Genomic DNA, 18,312 nt, shown 5'->3' on the forward strand with positions numbered 1-18,312 from the left:
GAATTTGTTCTTCTTTAGTTTCCTATGGTGGTAGCTTACATTATTGACTTTAGATCTTTCTTCTTTTCTTTTTTATTTTAATTTTTTAAAAGTTTATTTATTTATTTTGAGAGACAGAGAGCAAAAGAGGGTCAGAGAAAGGGAGAAAGAGAGAACTCTAAACAGGAACAACACTGTCCACGCACAGCCCGATGCAGGGCTCAACCTCACAAATTGCGAGATCATGACCTGAGCTGAAGTCAAGAGTGGGACGCTCAACCAACCGAGCCACCCAGGCGCCCCTCTTTTATAATATGTGCATTCAATGCTATAAATTTCAAAGCATTACTTTCACTGCTTCCCACAAATTTTAATAAATTGTATTTTGAAAATTCTTCTTTGACTCATGTACTACTTAGAGGTAGATTGTTTAGTAACTAAACATTCTGGAATTTTTTCAGCCTTGTTTTATTAAAATATAACTAACATGCAATGTTTTATTAATTTCAGCTGTACAACATAATGATTCAATAATTGTAAACAGTACTCAGTACTCACCATGGTAAGTGTAGTCACCATCTGTAACTATACAGCATTATTACAATATTATTGATTCCATTTCCTATTCTGTAGTTTTCATCTTAGTGACTTATATTGTGAATATATAGATTCATTTCATAGTATTCTGAGAGCAGATATTATATGATTTTTATTGTTTTAAAATTTGTTAAGGTATGTCTTGTGGACCAGAATGTGGTCTATCTTGGTAATGTTCCATGCAAGCTTAAGAAATGTGTGCAATCTGCTGCTGTGGATGAAGTTGTTGACAGATATCAATATCCAGTTTATTATATAAACTGTCAGCACAGGGGGCCTGATGTAGGGGCTCGATCTTGTGAACCTCAAAATCATGACCTGAGCCAAAATCAAGAGTCAGACGTTTAACCAACTGAGCCACCCAGGCACTCCAACCTCATGTGTTTTGATGCTCTGTTGGTAGGCTCATAGATGTTAAGCATTGCTAGGTCTTCGAGAATTGACTCCTTTATCACTGTAATGTACCACTTAATGCCTCATAATGTTTCTTGTTCTGAAGTCACCTCTCTCTGAAATTATTATAGCTATTCCTGCTTTCTTTGTTTTCTTCTCTCAAGTTTTTATTTAAGTTTCAGTTATTTAACATACAGCATATTAGTTTTAAAAACAGAATCTGGTGAATCATAACTTACAGTCAACACCCAGTGCTCATCACAAACACCCTCTTTAATGCCCATCACCTATTTAACTCACCCCGCACCAATGTCTCCTCCAGTAACTCTCAATTTGTTCTCTATAGTTGAGACTCTGTTTTCTGGTTTGCCTCTTCCTTTTTTTTCTCCCCTATATTCATCTGTTATATTTCTTAAATTCCACATATGAGTGAAATCATATGGTACTTTTCTTTCTCTAACTGACTCATTTCCCTTTACATAATGCTCTCTAGCTCCATCTGTATCCTTACAAATGGCAAGATATCATTCTTTTTTTATGGTTGAATAAAATTTTCCGTTGCATATATACCACATCTTTATCTATTCATCAGTCAATGGACAGTAAGCCTGTTTCCATAATTTGGATATTGTTGATAATGTTCCTATAAACATTGGGGTTCATGTATCCCTTCAAATCAGTATTTTTGTATATTTGGGTAAATACCTGGTAGTGCAATTGCTGGCTTATAGGGTAGTCCTATATTTTTAAGTTTATTTATTTATTTTGAAAGAGAGGAAGAGCATGCACAGGGGAGGGGTGGGGCAGGGAGGGAGAGAGAGAATCCCAAGCAGGCTCCACACTGTCAGTGTGGACCTGATGCAGGGCTGAATCTCACAAACTGTGAGATCACGACCTAAGCCAAAATCAAGAGTCAAACGCTCAACCAACTGAGCCACCCAGGTGCACCAAAGTGGTTCTATTGTTAACTTTTTGAGGAACCTCCACACTGTTTTCCAGAGTGGTTGCACCAGTTTGCATTCTCACAAACAATGTAAGAGGGTTTGCTTTTCTCCACATCCTTGCCAACACTGTTGTTTCCTGTGTTGTTAATTTTAGCCATACTGATTGGTGTAAGATATTTCATTGTAGTTTTGATATACATTTCCCTGATGAGTGATGTTGAGTAGTGTTTCATGGATTTGTCAGCCATCTGTATGTATTCCTGGGGAAAATGTCTCTTCCTGTCTTCTGCCCATTTGTTAACTAGATTATGTGTTTTCTTGGCTTTTGAGTTTATAAGTGCTTCATATATTTTAGATATTAGCCCTCTATCGGATATGTCATTTGCAAATATCTTCTCCCATTCAGTAGGTTGCCTTATAATTTTGCTGATTGTTTTATTCACTGTGCAGAGGCTTTTCATCTTGATGAAATCCCAATACTTCATTTTTGCTTTTGTTTCCCTTCCCTCAGGAGACATAACTAGTATGAAGTAGCTATGGCTGATGTCAAAGGTGTTACTACTTGTGTTCTCCTCCAGGATTTTCATGGTTTCCTACCTCACATTTAGGTCTTTCATCCATTTCGAATTTATTTTTCTGCACAGGGTAAGAAAGTGGTCCAGTTTCATTTTTTTTACAAGTTGCTGTCCAGTTTTCCCAACACCATTTTTTGAAAAAATTGTCTTTCTTCCATTGGGTAGTCTTTCCTGCTTTGTCAAAGATTAGTTTATCATATAATCGTGGGTTTATTTCTGGGTTTTCTACTCTGTTCCATGGATCCCTATGTGTCTGTTTTTGTGCCCGTACTATACTGTCTTGATCAGTGCAGCTTTGTTTTTTTGTTTTGTTTTGTTTTGTTTTGTTTTTAACGTTTATTTATTTTTGAGAGACAGAAAAAGAGACAGAGCATGAGTGGGGGAGGAGCAGAGAAAGAGGGAGACACAGAATCTGAAGCAGGCTCCCGGTTCTGAGCTGTCAGCACAGAGCCTGACGAGGGGCTCGAACTCACAAACTGTGAGATCATGACCTGAGCCGAAGTTGGATGCTTAACTGACTGAGCCACCCAGTTGCCCCAGATCACTACAACTTTGTAATATAACTTGAAGTCTGTAATTGTGATCTCTCCAACTTTTCTTTTTCAAGATTGCTTTGGCAATTCAGGGTTTTTTGTGATTCCATACAGATTTTAGAATGAGTTGTTTTAGATCTATGAAGAATGCTGGTGTTATTTTGATAGGGATTGCATTGAATGTGTAGATTGGTTTGGGTAGTACAGACATTTTAACAATATTTGTTCCTCCAATCCATGAGCGTGGGATGTTTTTCCATTTCTTTGTCTAATCTTTAATTTTTTTTTCATAAAGGTTTTATAGTTTTCAGAGTACAGATCTTTTCCCTCTCTGATTAGGTTTTTCCTAAGTATCTTACAGTTTTTGGTGTAATTGTAAGTGGGATCAATTCCTTGATTTCTCTTTCTGCTGCTTCATTATTGGTGTATAGAAATGCAATACATTTATCTATGTTGATTTTGTATCCTTCAACTTTGCTGAATTTGTGTATCAGTTCTAGCAATTATTGGTGGAGTCTTTGGGTTTTCTACACAGAGCATTATGTCATTTGCAAATAGTGAAAGTTTGACTTCTTCCTTGCCGACTTAAATGCCTTTTTTTTTCTTTTTGTTCTCTGATCACTGAGGCTAGGAATTCCAGTATTATGTTAAATAACAGTGGTGAGAGTGGACATTCATTTCTGTCTTGCTCCTGATAATGGAGAAAAGCTCTTAGTTTTTCCTTATTGAGGATGATATTAGCTGTGGGTTTTTCATATATGGCCTTTATGATGTTGAGCTATGTTCCGTTTTTTTGTTTTGTTTTGTTTTTTGTTTGTTTTTTTAATCAAGAATGTGGTTTGCCGAATGCTTTTTTCTGCATCTATTGAGAGGACCATACAGTTCTTATCCTTTCTTTTATTAATGTGGTATCATGTTGATTGATTTGCAAATATTGAACCACCCGTGCAGCCCAGGAATAAATCCCACTTGATCATAGTGAATGATTCTTTTAATGTACTGTTGGATTCAATTTGCTGGTATTTTATTGAGAATTTTTGTATTAATATTCATCAGGAATATTGTTTGTAGTTCTGTTTTTTAATGGAGTGTTTGTGTAGTTTAGGAATCAGGATAATACTCACCTCAGAGATTGAGTTTGGAAATTTTCCTGCCATTTCCATTTTTGGAATAGTTGGAAAAGAATAGGTATTAACACTATTTTAGACATGTGATAGAATTCCCCTGTGAAACCATCTGGCCCTGGAATTTTCTTTGTTGAGAGATTTTTGATTACTGAATCAATTTCTTTGCTGGTTATTGGTCTGTTCAAGTTTCTATTTCTTCCCATTTCAATTTTGGTAGTTTATATGTTTTTAGGAATGTATCGTTTTCTTCCAGATGTCCAATTTGTTGGCGTATAATTTTTCATAATATTATTTTGTAACTATTTGTATTTCTGTGGTATTGGTTGTTATTTCTTGTCTCCCATTTGTGATTTTATTTTTTGGGGGTCCTTTCTTTTTTCTTTTTCATAAGTTTGGCTAGAGGTTTATCAATTTTATTAATTTTTTCAAAGAACCAGCTCTTGGTTTCATTGATCTGTCTTACTTTTTATTATCATTATTATTTTTTAAATTTCTATATCTTGTGTTTCTACTCTAATTTTTATTATTTCCCTTATTCTGATGACTTTAAGCTTCATTTGTTGTTCTGTTTCTAGCTCCTTTAGGTGTAAGTTTAGGTTGTTTGATATTTTTCTTGTTTTTTGAGGTATCCCTGTATTGCTATATACTTCCCTCTTTTGACCGTTTTTGCTGTAGCCCAAAAGTTTTGGATCATTATGTTTTCATTTCCATTTGTTTCCATGTATATTTTTAATTTATTCTCTAATTTCTTGATTGATCCATTTGTTCTCTAGTAGCATGTTTTTTAATTTGAATGTATTTGTGATCATTCCAATTTTTTTCTTGTGGTTGACTTCAAGTTTCATAGCCTTATAGTCAGAAAATAGGTACAGTATGATCTCAGTATTTTTGTATTTGTGATTTGTGATCACAAATCACAGATCTGATTTGTGATCTAGAATGTGATGTATTCTGGAGAATGCCCCTGTGCACTTGAAAAGAATGTGTATTCTGCTGCTTTAAGATGAAATACCTGGAATTTATCTGTTAGCTCCCTATGGTCCAGTGTGTCATTTCAAACCATTGTTTTCTTGTTGATTTTTTGCTTGGGTGATCTGTCCATTGATTTAACTGGGGTATTAAAGTCCAGTAATACTAAAGTATTATTTTCAATGAATTCCTTTAGGTTCATTATTTGTTATATATGTTATGCTTGTTATATATCAGGGTGTTTTCATGTTGGAGGCATAAATATGTACAATTGTTAGATCTTATTGGATTGTCCCCTTTATTATGATACAGTGTTCTCCTTTACCTCTTGGTACAGTCTGCTTTAAAATCTAGTTTGTCCAATAAAAGTATTGCTTCTCTGGCTTTTTTTTTTCATATCCATTTGCATGATGAATATTTCTCCATCCACTTACTTTCAATCTGCAGCCTTCTTTGGTTCTAAAATGAGTCTTTTGGGGTGCCTGAGTGGCTCAGTCCGTTAAACATCTGACTCTTGGTTTTTGGCTCAAGTCATGATTTCACAGTTTGTGGGACCAAGCCCCGTGTCAGGCTACATGCTGAGATCATGTAGTCTACTTGGGATTCTCTCTCTCTGTCTCTCTCTCCTCCTCCCCTGTTTGGATTCTTTCTTTCTTTCTTTCTTTCTTTCTTTCTTTCTTTCTTTCTTTCTTTCTTCTTTCTTTCTTTTCCTCTCTCTCTCCCTCTCTCTCTCTCTCTGTCAAAATAAAGAAACTAAACTAAACTAAACTAGTGAATCTCTTCTAGGCAGCATATAATTGGGTCTCATTTTTTTCATCCATTGTGGCAGTTTATGTTTTTTGATTGTAGTGTTTAGTCTATTTAAATTCAGAGTGATTATGATACATATGAGTTTAGTGCCACTTTATTACTAGTTTTGTCATTTTTTTCTGGAGAGTTTCTTTTCCTTTCTAGTCTTCATCACTTTTGTTTTTTCCTTCCCACTTAAAGAGTTCTCTTTAATATTTCTTATAGGTCTGGTATAATGGTCATGAACTCTTTTAGTTTGTTTTTCTCTAAGAACCTAGTTATCTCTCCTTCTATTCTGAATGCTATTCTTGCTAGATAGAGTATTCTTGGCTGCAGATTTTTCCCATTCATCATGTTGAATATATCATACCACTCCTTTCTAGCCTGAAAAGTTTATGTGGAGAGATCTGCTGCTAACCTTATGGGACTTCCCTTGTAAATTAAGGACTTGCTTTGTCTTGCTGCTTTTATGATTTTTTCTTTATCACTATATTTTGCAAATTTAACTACAATATGTTTTGGTTTGGGCCTGCTTTTGTTGATTTTGATGGAAGTTCTCTATGCATCCTGGATTTGAACGTCTGTTTCCTTCCCCAGATTAGATTAGTTTTCAGCTATTATTTCTTGAAATAAATTGTCTGCCCCTTTTTCTCTCTTCTTTTTGTGGGACTCTTATGATGTGAATGTTATTCTGTTTGATGTAAAACCCTGAGTTCTCTAAGTCTACTCTCATGTTCTATCATTCTTTCTCTCTTTTCTTAAGCTTCATTATTTTCCCTAATTCTATCTTATTCATTCCTCAGATTCTTCCATCCTTGTGCTCATCATTACATCCACTTGGCTTTGAACCTCAGTTATTGTATTTTTTATCGCTGCCTGATTTGTTTTTGGCTCTTTTATTTCTGTAGTAAGGGTATCCCTGAAGTTTCCATGCTTTTCTTAAGCCATGTGGGTATCCTTATAATTGTTGCTTTAAATTCTGCATCAGGCATATTGCTTATATCTGTTTTACTTAGATCTCTGGCTTTGTATTTTTTTGAGGGGATGAATTCTTACATCTTGGAATTTTGTGTACATCTTTGTCTTCTGCTGTGTGTTGGAAAATCCTGTTATGTTTCTTGCTCCTATGAGTAATGGCTTTATGAAGAAGAGGTCATATAATGTCCAAGACCTGGTGCTTCAGGAAGTGTCTCTGTTGTGTGCTGTGTGTACTTCACTGGTGTGTTTTGGCTGTTCTATCCCTCAGGTCAGTCCCCTGCAGAGGTTCTCCTTGTCTTCCGTGTACAGTGTTCAGACCTTGACCAGAGTGTGGCAAGTTTTAACTAAGTGTGCTCTGATCTGTTTGTTAAATGAGACCTGATGCTATTTCTACTAGAACTGAACCTCTGCAGAACTCTAAGGTCAGTAGACATGGTATGTGTAGGGGTTTGTGCTGGTCTTCTGGGAAAGGACCCATGGTCCTTAGGCACACCTGCCAGAGAAAAGCAGTACCAGCAGAGTGTGGGGAGGTGAGACTTTGTGTAAGCAAGTTAGGCAGACAGAGCTGGTGCTATGCTGTTTACTGAAGTTGATATATGCTGAGGGGAATGGAAGAGAATTGGAGTCAGCCAGCTCCTTTGTACATGGAGAGAGGAGTCTGTGCTTCCTGACCTCAGTGAAGCCCTCCCAGAAGAGGACATAATTTCTCCTCATGTGTCCTAGGTGTTTTTCAGATAGCTGTTTTTACATTGCGTGTGTCTGAGTTGTTTGTTGGCTTGGAGTAGCACAGTGCACTTTGGGCTCTATCCCAGCCAAGGCCGCTGACTTTTAAAACTCTGACTTTAGGGACCTTGTGTGGTGAGGACCTGTGCTGGTGTTCTGGTGGAGGGTATCACCGCAGTGGTACCCATGTAGATTTGATCCAGAAAGGCAGTCATGCCAGAGCACAGGGGCCGAGGATTTGGCACAAAGCACACTTGCAGCCAGTGTCCAGGTGAGCCGCCCTCAGCACGTGTCTCTTTACCTATGCTGAGGGGTGGGAAAGGGAAATGACACCTGCTCACTCCTTTGTCTCCAGAAAAGCAATGCCACCTCTTACAGATGTGCTTTAAGAAGAGGAAGCAATCTCTCCCTGTGTACTCTAGATGATCCTCAGATCATCCTGTCTCCTGTGGGGTTGCTTGCCTGCCTTCTCTCCAGGAGAAGGGCAACACTCAGTTCTCTATCCAACCAAGCCCAGAGATCTCCAAAACTCCAGTTTTTTTTTAAATATAATTGGTTGCAAAAACTCACAAAAATCAGCCTTTCTCATTTTCCTAGCCAATGGCTTTGGAAAAGTGTTCTTCTTGTGTGGATCCCTGTGTGCTCCACTCTTTCTTGCCTTTCTCTGTGACCAAGGCTCCCTCTCTTCTGCAGCACCCATAATCTCTTCCTCCCTAAGCCATGTCTCCAGACTTTCTAGCTTTCTTGATGTAGCATTTCCCCTTCCTCTAGTTGTGCAGTTTTTTCTATCAGTCCTCGGGTCAATTTCTTCAATATTCAGAATGATTTGATAGTTACCTAGCTGTGTTGAGGGACAGGTCAAACCTAGGGTCCTCCTACTACACTGCCATCTTAACTTACCCCCCCATCCTGTTTTCTTTTGATCAGTGTTGTGTGTGTGTGTGTGCGTGTGTGTGTGTATTTTCATTCATTTACTTTTTAACTTATATTTGTCTTTATATTTAAAGTGGGGTTTGTAGGTGACATAGAGTTGAATCTTGTCTTTTGATCTACCATTGCATTCCCTGTCTTTTTATTGGTACATTTTTATCATTCATGTTTAAATTGATTATTAATATGTTTGGATTAATATTTACCATGCTTGTTTCTATTTTCTTTTTGTCCTTTTTATTACTATTTTTTTCTTCTATTCTTTCTCTGACTTTTGTAGCTTTAAGTGGACATTTTATGCTTCAATTTCCTTCCTTTTTTTAAATTTTTTTAGTAGTTGCCCTAGAGTTTGCAAAATGCATTTACAACTAAACCAAGTCCACTTCAAATAACACTATACTATTCAATGTATATTGTGAATACTTTATAATAACAAAATTATCTTAATTCTTCCTTCCCATCTTTTGTGTCATAGCTGCCATTAATTTCACTTATGTTAAGCATGCATAAGCAATATGTATGCTATATATATGTGCATATAAAATCAAATATATTGCTATTATCATCTTGAATAAAGAGTTATATCAGTTACGAAAATTAATTTTTATAATGATTGTTTTAATGTTTTTATTTATTTTTGAAGGAGAGAGAGACAGAGCATGAGCGGGGGAGGAGCAGAGAGAGGGAGACACAGAATTTGAAGCAGGCTCCAGGCTCTGAGTTGTCAGCACAGAGCCTGACATGGGGGTCAAACTCACAAACTGTGAGATCATGACCTGAGCCAAAGTCAGTTGCCTAACCAACTGGGCCACCCAGAGGCCCCACAGTGATCTTCTTTTCTTTATGTAGATTCAAGTTGCTGATCTACTACATTTTCCTCCTCTCTGAAGAACTTGTTTCAAATATTACCTCTGTACTTCTTGCCCTCTTCTTCTCCTTCTTCTTCTTCTTCTTCTTCTTCTTCTTCTTCTTCTCTATTCCAAGTAAGTGTATTTTTGTCTTTTGTAATTATGTCACAGTCTATGGATAAATTTCCTTTCATTTTTTTTAGTCTTTGTTCTCTTCGATATTTGGTTTTTGAAGATTCTAACATATGCTCTTTTTCAGTCTTTTCTCAGCTGTCCAGTCTACTATTGGACAGTCTACTACTACTATCAAAGTCAATTATCATTTCTGTTAGTGTTTATTTCTTTCACTTCTTTATTATTTCTTAAAATTCCTCTTCCCTACTTAATTTATCCATATGTTGTTGCACAGTATCTACTTTTTTCCATTAAAACCTGCTCTTAGCTGATTAATTATATTTTTAAAAATTCATTTTCTGATCATTCTAACACTCTTTCCATGTATGACTGTTTCTGATGTTTTCTCCCTTTCAAAAAGAAATTGCAGTAAATAAGACTTTGGTGATGTAGGGTTAGGTATGGGTGAAGGAAAGTGCTCTAGATCCCTATAATTAAATTTTAGTCTGTTGGTGAGCTTATGCTCTTAAAATGAGAACTTTCTTGGTGCTTCTCAGCCCTCTCCATTTAAGTAGGATAGAATGGCTTGAGGGAGCTAGGGTTGGTGATATGTCTTCTCTTAGGTAGTTTAGGATATGATAAATCCCCAGCAAGTTAGTCTTTAATAATACAGTTTCTTCTAAGGGCAAACAGAATGCTCTAGTATGTTTCAGATTTGTTCCTTTTTTTTCCCTATTCCATAAGTATAACAAGATTTTTCTCTGATATTTACTGTGAGAAACTAGTAGAACTCCTAATGGTAAGACCACAACAGTATCTACCTATGAATGGGCCCTCTTGGAGGTTTAAACCCTAAAACTTGTCCTCTGAGCTTCCAACAATTAATCAATTATGATTCAAGTTTTCCTTCCCTGTCACTCTTGTTCCTATGGAGATTTCTTCTCTAGGAAGCTGTATTTTCAATTTGGTGGCAGCACTGTGCCTTGTGGCCTCAGTTCTCTGAAAATCAAAATAAAGTTGTTCTGTTTTCCTATAGTGCCATGAAGATAATTAAATAAAGTAATCATGGGAGATGGAGTAAGTCTTGGGAAGGAGTATGTACTGCCAATAATATGCATATGCAAAGTATTCGATGATCCAAATAGTTATAAAGGAGAAAGATGATTATAAATTAGAATTGTCCACATAGAATTGATAAACATCATCTTGGTTATCCCATTTTGTCAGTCACCAGTCATCCTAGCTGAGCTTTGTACAGAAATTAGACACCCAACATTGAACAACAGTATCTTGAGTACCATATTTAAAACTTTTCAATGCAAGGGAGATCTATATTACATATGTATGAATATAATCAAGTTACACAGTTGATGAATCTGGATTATGCTTGCCCAGAGTAAGCAACATCTAAGGTCTTTATGCAGATACATGAAATTATTATCAAAATTTTCCTCAAGATGTGATTCTGGATGAGGAAAGTTGCCTGAAGGAGTATTCTGTTGAAACTCAGTTTCTGGATCTTGAAGCCTGCAAGAGGTAAACATTTTATGTTAGAAATATTCCTTCAATTTATTAATTGGACTAGCTAATTAATAAAGTTGTACTGTTTTAGGTGTGCCACAGTATAGAAGTCGCTAATGCAAAAATCTTAATTCATGAGATAATTAAAAAGTGGGACGAGGTTCCTTATGAAAGAATTACCTATGGGTTTTCATTCATTATGAGCAAGAAATAAATTACAATTGTTAATAAACCATTTTTAAGCCATATATTATAATAGATGTCTATTTGCATTATTATATTTAACTAACAAGCAGCTATGTGAATTAGATGCTCATATACCATTTTGCAGATGAGCAAACTGAGACTAAAAAAAAATTGAGCAGCTGGTCCCTAACCACCTAGATAAGAAAATGCAGTGTAGATATTACAATATCAAACAACCTGACTACAAAGCTTATCTTCCTTTCTCTAAAGATGTTTTTATATCTTTAAAATTAATTTTATATGTAAAACATTATTTATAATGTGAAGTTGTAATAGTTATAGAGACAGACAAACATGGTTTATTGGCAAATTTCAGTTTTTGTCAGCTACTATTTCTCTATTGTAAGATAGTATCTGGAGGAATACTTTAGAATATTGTAGATTTGCCCTTTATTGTTCTCGTTAATCCTGTTGTTCCCTCTCTCAAACTAAAGTCTAATTGCTATCTCTTAATATAGCAACAACTTTTTGCCATTTGTGATTTTCCACAGCAACTGCATCTAATCATATTAGTGGGCTTTCTATTAGCATGAGTAAGTTCTCTGTTGCTGCATGACAAACCATCTCAAAGCATGTTGACTTTGAATTATTTACTATTTCTTAAGAGTCTGTGCTTACAACAGGCAGGTTTTTTTTAATTTTTTTTAATTTTTTATTTTATTTATTATTTTTTTTTTTTTTTCTGATATCTGCGAGACTTACCCACATGGCAGCAATCACCTGATGACTTGTCTGGAAATGGATGGTTTACTAAGGTCTTGCTCACATATATATGAAGCCCTGGTGCTGGTTATTGGTAGATCCTCCCTCTTTCTATTTGGTCTCTCATTTAGTAGTATAGCTGAGGTTGCTTACAAGAAACAGAAGCAAAAACAAGAAGAAATCTTAGGGCTATGCTCTGGAACTCACACAATACTGAATTTTCCCAATCTTATAGCAAGTTATAGGACCAGTCTCAATTCAAAATGTTGGGAAATGGTCTCCAATTTGTGAAAGAAAGACCACAAAATATTGTAATCATGTTTTTCCAACCTACCACAATCACACACTTTTCTCTTTATGTTATTACTAGAATTAGTACTAGTATTGACAATGCTAAGAGTTACGGAGTAATGTGGAGCTAAATACCACTAACCCCAGAGCAAGATGTCCTTGATTTCAAACCCTAGCCCTGTAAAGTTGGGCAAATAGCTTAATCTTCTTATGACTCAATTTTCTTATCTGTAAAATCGATATGGTCATAATATTATTTACCAATGAGGCTATTAAGAGGGTTAAATTATTTAACACTATCAACTGCTTAGAGCTGTACCTGACAGTACATATATTTAACAAATGTTCTATACTTTGTTATATTAGAATTACTTAACCAATATGCTATTATAGTATTTTGAAATTATTAAGTATTTTCTACATATTTCATGCTAAATCTAGTTAATGTCAAGGTATGTCATAGTTTAGATGATTAGTTCAATGTCCACATTGGGAATGGATATGATACAATCCCACTTCTATTCATTTTCCTTTTCTGGAATTTAACCTCAAATATTCTTTCTCTTTCCTTTCTATAGTCAGTTTTTGAATGCTATCAGTTGTCTTAAATTATCATTTTCGATTTATCCTTTTGCCACTGCCTTGGTTCAGACTTCTATTGCCTCATAAATAAATCATTACAATGACCTTCTTGTAAAGAAGACAGCTTTTCTTTGTCTTGGTTAAAATTCTCCCAAACACACAAACTGAGATGAGGACTTAGGTACTGAAAATCTATTTGGGGCATGATCACAGGAAGCAGTATCTAAGGAATAAGTTGCTTATATGGGCACCAAGGCACACTTCCATTGTGAACTTTGAAAGAGTTCAAAGTAGAGAATCATCCACATAAAAGATGGGGAGGGGGCCATTACCTATGAACTTCTATTCTCTCATGCATGAAAATCTACCCCTGGGCACCTTAAAACTCCCCAATTCCCCAGTAAGTCTGGGCTATTGTCCTCAGGAAACTCTACAGAAAAGTTTGCAGGATAAATGGGTTAAGGTGGGAAACAAGGATAGCTTGATTAATTTGAGCTCACAAAATGAGACTGAAATCAGATGTAGGTTGAGGGATGTAATATAGTCACCAGAAGCCTCTGTCGTATACAAATCTGACTGATACCGGTCTTTAGAATAAATCATCTAAAATCTAAATCTAACTTCAGCACATTTGATCCCCCAAAGATGTCCATGGGATAACCTCTGGGAACCTATCAATGTGTGATGTTATATATCAAAAGAGATGTTTCAAATGTAATTAAGGCTGAACACTTTAAAATAGGGAGATTATCTTAGATTATCTATATGAGCTTGATGTAATCAGATGGGTCCTTAAAAAGAGGAAAACAGACTTCTGGTTTTCAGTTCCTCATGGAAGGAGCTTGGATATGACCAATCTGTCATCACAAGAAGCTAAACAGACTGAAAAATCAACAACTTTTCTTGGATTACTAAAAGAGAATACAGAGAAAACTGTTGCCACCAACATTGGAGAGACCAGTGAATACAGGGAGTCTAGGTTTACTGAAAGAGACAAGCAGAAACTGCCTCAGGAGCCAGTGCTTGTTGAGGAAAACCTGAACTGTAATTGGAAAATTGCTGACAATTCAGAATGTCTCAGTCTGAGAGAAACACCTAAATACTGTGAGATTTAACTCCTGGAGCTTGACTGAGTCCTACAATAAACATTGTGGAAAAATCCCCTTGGGCTTCCAGCATGGGAGATAGTGAGGTGGGAGGGATGTAGGGAATCATTTTAATTTTGTAAATGTTATTTATTTTTGAGAGAGAGACAGAACATGAGTTGGGGGAGAGACAGAGACAGAGAGAGGGAGACACAGAATATGAAGCAGGCTCCAAACTCCTAGCTGTCAGCACAAAGCCCAATGAGAGCCTGAACTCATGAACCATGAGATCATGACCTGAGCCAAGTTGGATGCTTAACCCACTGAGCCACCTAGGCACCCCTGTAATGAATCATTTTATAATATACTAGAGTATCTTGTTCTTTTAATAAGGTCTGCCCTCAAGAAAAGCTAGTTAACCAGAGACCAACCTGCAGGGGTATTATCAGAGCCTAACTGATCTTGAAGGAAAATACTCAAAACTCTCTAGCCCATTCTAACTATTGTGGATAGCTAGATGGATAAAGTAGACAGCATGTAAAAACCAATGTACAATGCAAGAGAGAGCTACCAATCCTAATAAAGAACTGAAAAAAATGCTAGTGATAATTTTGAAAACATTAGCAGAAATAAATGCCTTTGCTAGACTTAGCAGACTGGACTCAACTGAGGAAACAATCTCTGAGATAGAGGTTTTATCAATAGAATCCTTGAAAACCAAAATCAAAGAGAATAAAGACTGAAAGAAACAACCCCGAATACCCAAGGATGGTGGGACAATTATGAAGTGTACAACAGGCATGTAGAAACTGCAAAAGACAATATCACGAAGATTGGAAAAATAGACACAGAAGATTTCCAAAAGACACACGTGATAAAGGACTGCTGTCCAAAATACACAAATATTTAAAACTCAATAAGGAAAACAACTTGGTTTAAAAATAAATATATTAGACATTTCGCCAAAAGAGATATACAGATGGCAGATACACATATGAAAAAATACTTCATATCATATATCATCAGGGAAATGCAAACTAAAACAATAATAAGGTATCACTACACACTTCTTATAATAACCAAAATCCAGGGTACTGACAACAAAAAATTCTGGTGAGTGTGTCAAAGAACAAGGATTCTCATTCATTGTTGGTATAAATGCAAAACAATACACGTCTTTTGGAAGGCAATTTAGAGGCTTCTTACAAATTCAAATCTATTTCAATCAGACCTTAGAGCAAGTGCAGTCCTTGCTATTCACCCATAGGCATTGGAAACTTCTGTCACACAAAAATGAACACACCAAACCTTCATGTGCATGTTTGTAGAAATGTTATTCATAGTTACCAAAAGTCAGAAATAAGCAAAATGTCCTTAAGCAGATGAGTGGATAAACTGTAGTATATCCAGAAAATGAAGTATTATTCAGTGTTAAGGAAAAAAAAAAACACAATAATCTGTCAAGACATGCAAGGACATATAGGAAACTTAAATGCATATGACTAAGTGAAAGAAGTCTATCTGGAAAGTCTACATACTGTGTGATTCCTGTTATATGACATCTAGAAAAGGCAAAACTATGGAAAGAATAAAAAGGCCAGCAGTTGCCAGCAGTATGGGAGTAGGAGCAGAGATAAATAGAACACAGAAAAATTTCAGGGCAGTAAAAATTCTCTGTATGATATTATAATAACGGAGGCATGTCCTTATATACTTTTCCAAACCTGTAGAATGTATAACACCAAAGTGATTCCTACAGTAAACTATGGGCTTTAAGCAATTATGATATGTCACTATACTTGCATCTTTGGTTTAAAAAAAATCATGGCATCCTGATGAGTGATGTTGTTAATGGGGGAGGTTACACATATGTGCGGACAAAGTATATGTGAGAAAACTCTATACCTTTCTCTCATTTTCTGGTAAATCTGCAACTGCTCTTTAAAAAAAAAAAAGTTAGAGGGGCGCCTGGGTGGCGCAGTCGGTTAAGCGTCCGACTTCGGCCAGGTCACGATCTCGCAGTCCGTGAGTTCCAGCCCCGCGTCAGGCTCTGGGCTGATGGCTCAGAGCCTGTAGCCTGTTTCCGATTCTGTGTCTCCCTCTCTCTCTGCCCCTCCCCCATTCATGCTCTGTCTCTCTCTGTCCCCAAAATAAATAAAAAAACGTTGAAAAAAAATTTAAAAAAAATAATAAAAAAAATTAAAAAAAAGTTAGAAAAAAAGAAACTAGAAAACCTTCTCTAGTTATAAGAAGAGATATGGCAGAACACTGAAGCACAAAAAGATTACCAGTGTGAGAGGATTTGATGTGCCATCACTGGTTCTAAGATAAAGAGAACCACATATAAAAACTAGAGAGAGGTCTCCAGGAGCTCCTGGTGGCCTCTAGCTGCCAGCCAGCAAGGAACGGTTATCTCAACTATATGTCTGTGAAGAACTGGATTCTACCAACCCAAATGAACCTGAATCCCAGAGTCTCTTGATAAGGGCCCAATCAACACGTTGGTTTCAGCTTTCTAAATGTGGGTCTGGTAAAGCAATCTAACCAACTGGGATTTTTGACTTACAAAGCTGTGAGAGAATGAATTTAGATTGTTTATATCATTAAACATGCATGTTCTTATACAGCAAACCACAACTAATACAGTGTTTAGAGAAATGTTTAATCAGTTCTCATCACTTTGCTGGACAATGACAGAATTCTTTAGTAGAGCATTTAGTCTCCACACAGCCTAAGTCTCCAGTGGTAACTCCTGCCATCCACTGGAGGCGTTTATGTCAAACAATATCAAAATTACTTTCAAGATGTCCATCCATCCATCCATATTATCTCATTAAGTGTTTTTTTAAACAAGTGCTTTGTAAACATTATGATCTCTTTACCCTATATATATATATATATATCTGTATAAGATATCTATATCTTCCCCGATTGCCACTCTCCTTTTCAAAGTTGGAAAGAAATTTCACCTAGACAAGAAAGCAAAGGAAAACTTAGATACGGAAAAAAAAATCAAAGCAAGAGAAAGTAGATCTGAAATAAAATAGGTGGGGTATTTAAGTGCAATTACAGAACCGTGAAATATGAAAGATAAGGTAGGCAAAGGAGGGAGAGATGTGATCTAGAATGATCATGTGTACAATGGTATAGAGCTTATGTTTTAATTATTTGAGAGGATGCATTGAAAGATATTTGGTAGAGGATTGTAGAGTTATATTTAATGCTTTTTTAAAGAGGTCTCTAAGCAGTATGAAGATTTTTGAAAAGGTCATAATGTAAGTAATCTACGTAGTCAATAGAAGTGATAAAGATGTGAGACAGGTTTATGACAGAAGTGCTGATGGAGACAATAATACTTAAACATTTGACTTAGTATCTTCAGCAAAAAAAAAAAAAAACCCTTTATGTTACACAACCTCAATAAATCTTAAAAATATTATGTTAGAAAAAGTGGGACACAAAAGTATACATACAGTACGGTTCTATTTATAACAAGTTCAAGAACAGGTGAAACTGAATTGTGATTGATCTCAGATGAACAGTTGCCTTTGGCGGCTGAGTCCAACTACAAAGGTCATAAAGGGATTTTTAGGGGTGTTGGAAATATCTGATACCTCAATTTAGTGTAGTGTTTTCACAGTTGTACACATTAGTCAAAACTGAACAGAGTGTACGCTAAAATTTGTGCATTTCATTATATGAATTCTACACCTCCATGCAGTTGATTAAATAATTCTGACAGATGTCAGAAGTAAGGAGAGAAGATAATCAAATAGATCAAAAGCCTCAGGCTTCCTGCTTGGATAGGAACATGGGAATGTGATGAATTGAGAAAGGGAATCCATAAGGTACAGTTTGGACTAAGAGAAAAAATTAGCATGATGAATTCATTTTGCAATATTCAGTCTGATATATGTATGAAATAACCAAATACAACTGTTTGGATTTTTAAGCTTGAAGTTCAGGATAAAACATAAGAGTTTGTGTCCATCAGTTTTGCTGTTATGAATATGTTTTAATTTATTTATATTTCACTGGCTGTTGCTGATATTCAAGAAAGCCATTCATGTTTACGTATTGATTCTGTAACTTCCTACATTACTAAACTCTCTAAATTCTAGTAGTTTATAAACCATTTCCATGGGCTTTCTATGTAGACAGGCATAATATCCACAAATACTGAAATTACTTCCTTATTCTCAGAATTCTCAGAACTTTCTTATTTGATATCTTCATTCTCTCTAAAGGCTCTTCCAGCACAAGAAAGTGACTTAAGTCTTAACACTTAATAGTGATTCAATAGTGATGTGATCTTGGACAAATTATTTAACTTCAGTGAGAATAAGTTTTCATCACTGCAAATGGAAAAGAATAATAATACTTTGC

This window comes from Puma concolor, chromosome B1 (genome assembly GCF_028749965.1).
Source record: "Puma concolor isolate L17-30 chromosome B1, mPumCon1.1.hap2, whole genome shotgun sequence".
In the NCBI taxonomy this organism is placed as follows: domain Eukaryota; kingdom Metazoa; phylum Chordata; class Mammalia; order Carnivora; family Felidae; genus Puma; species Puma concolor.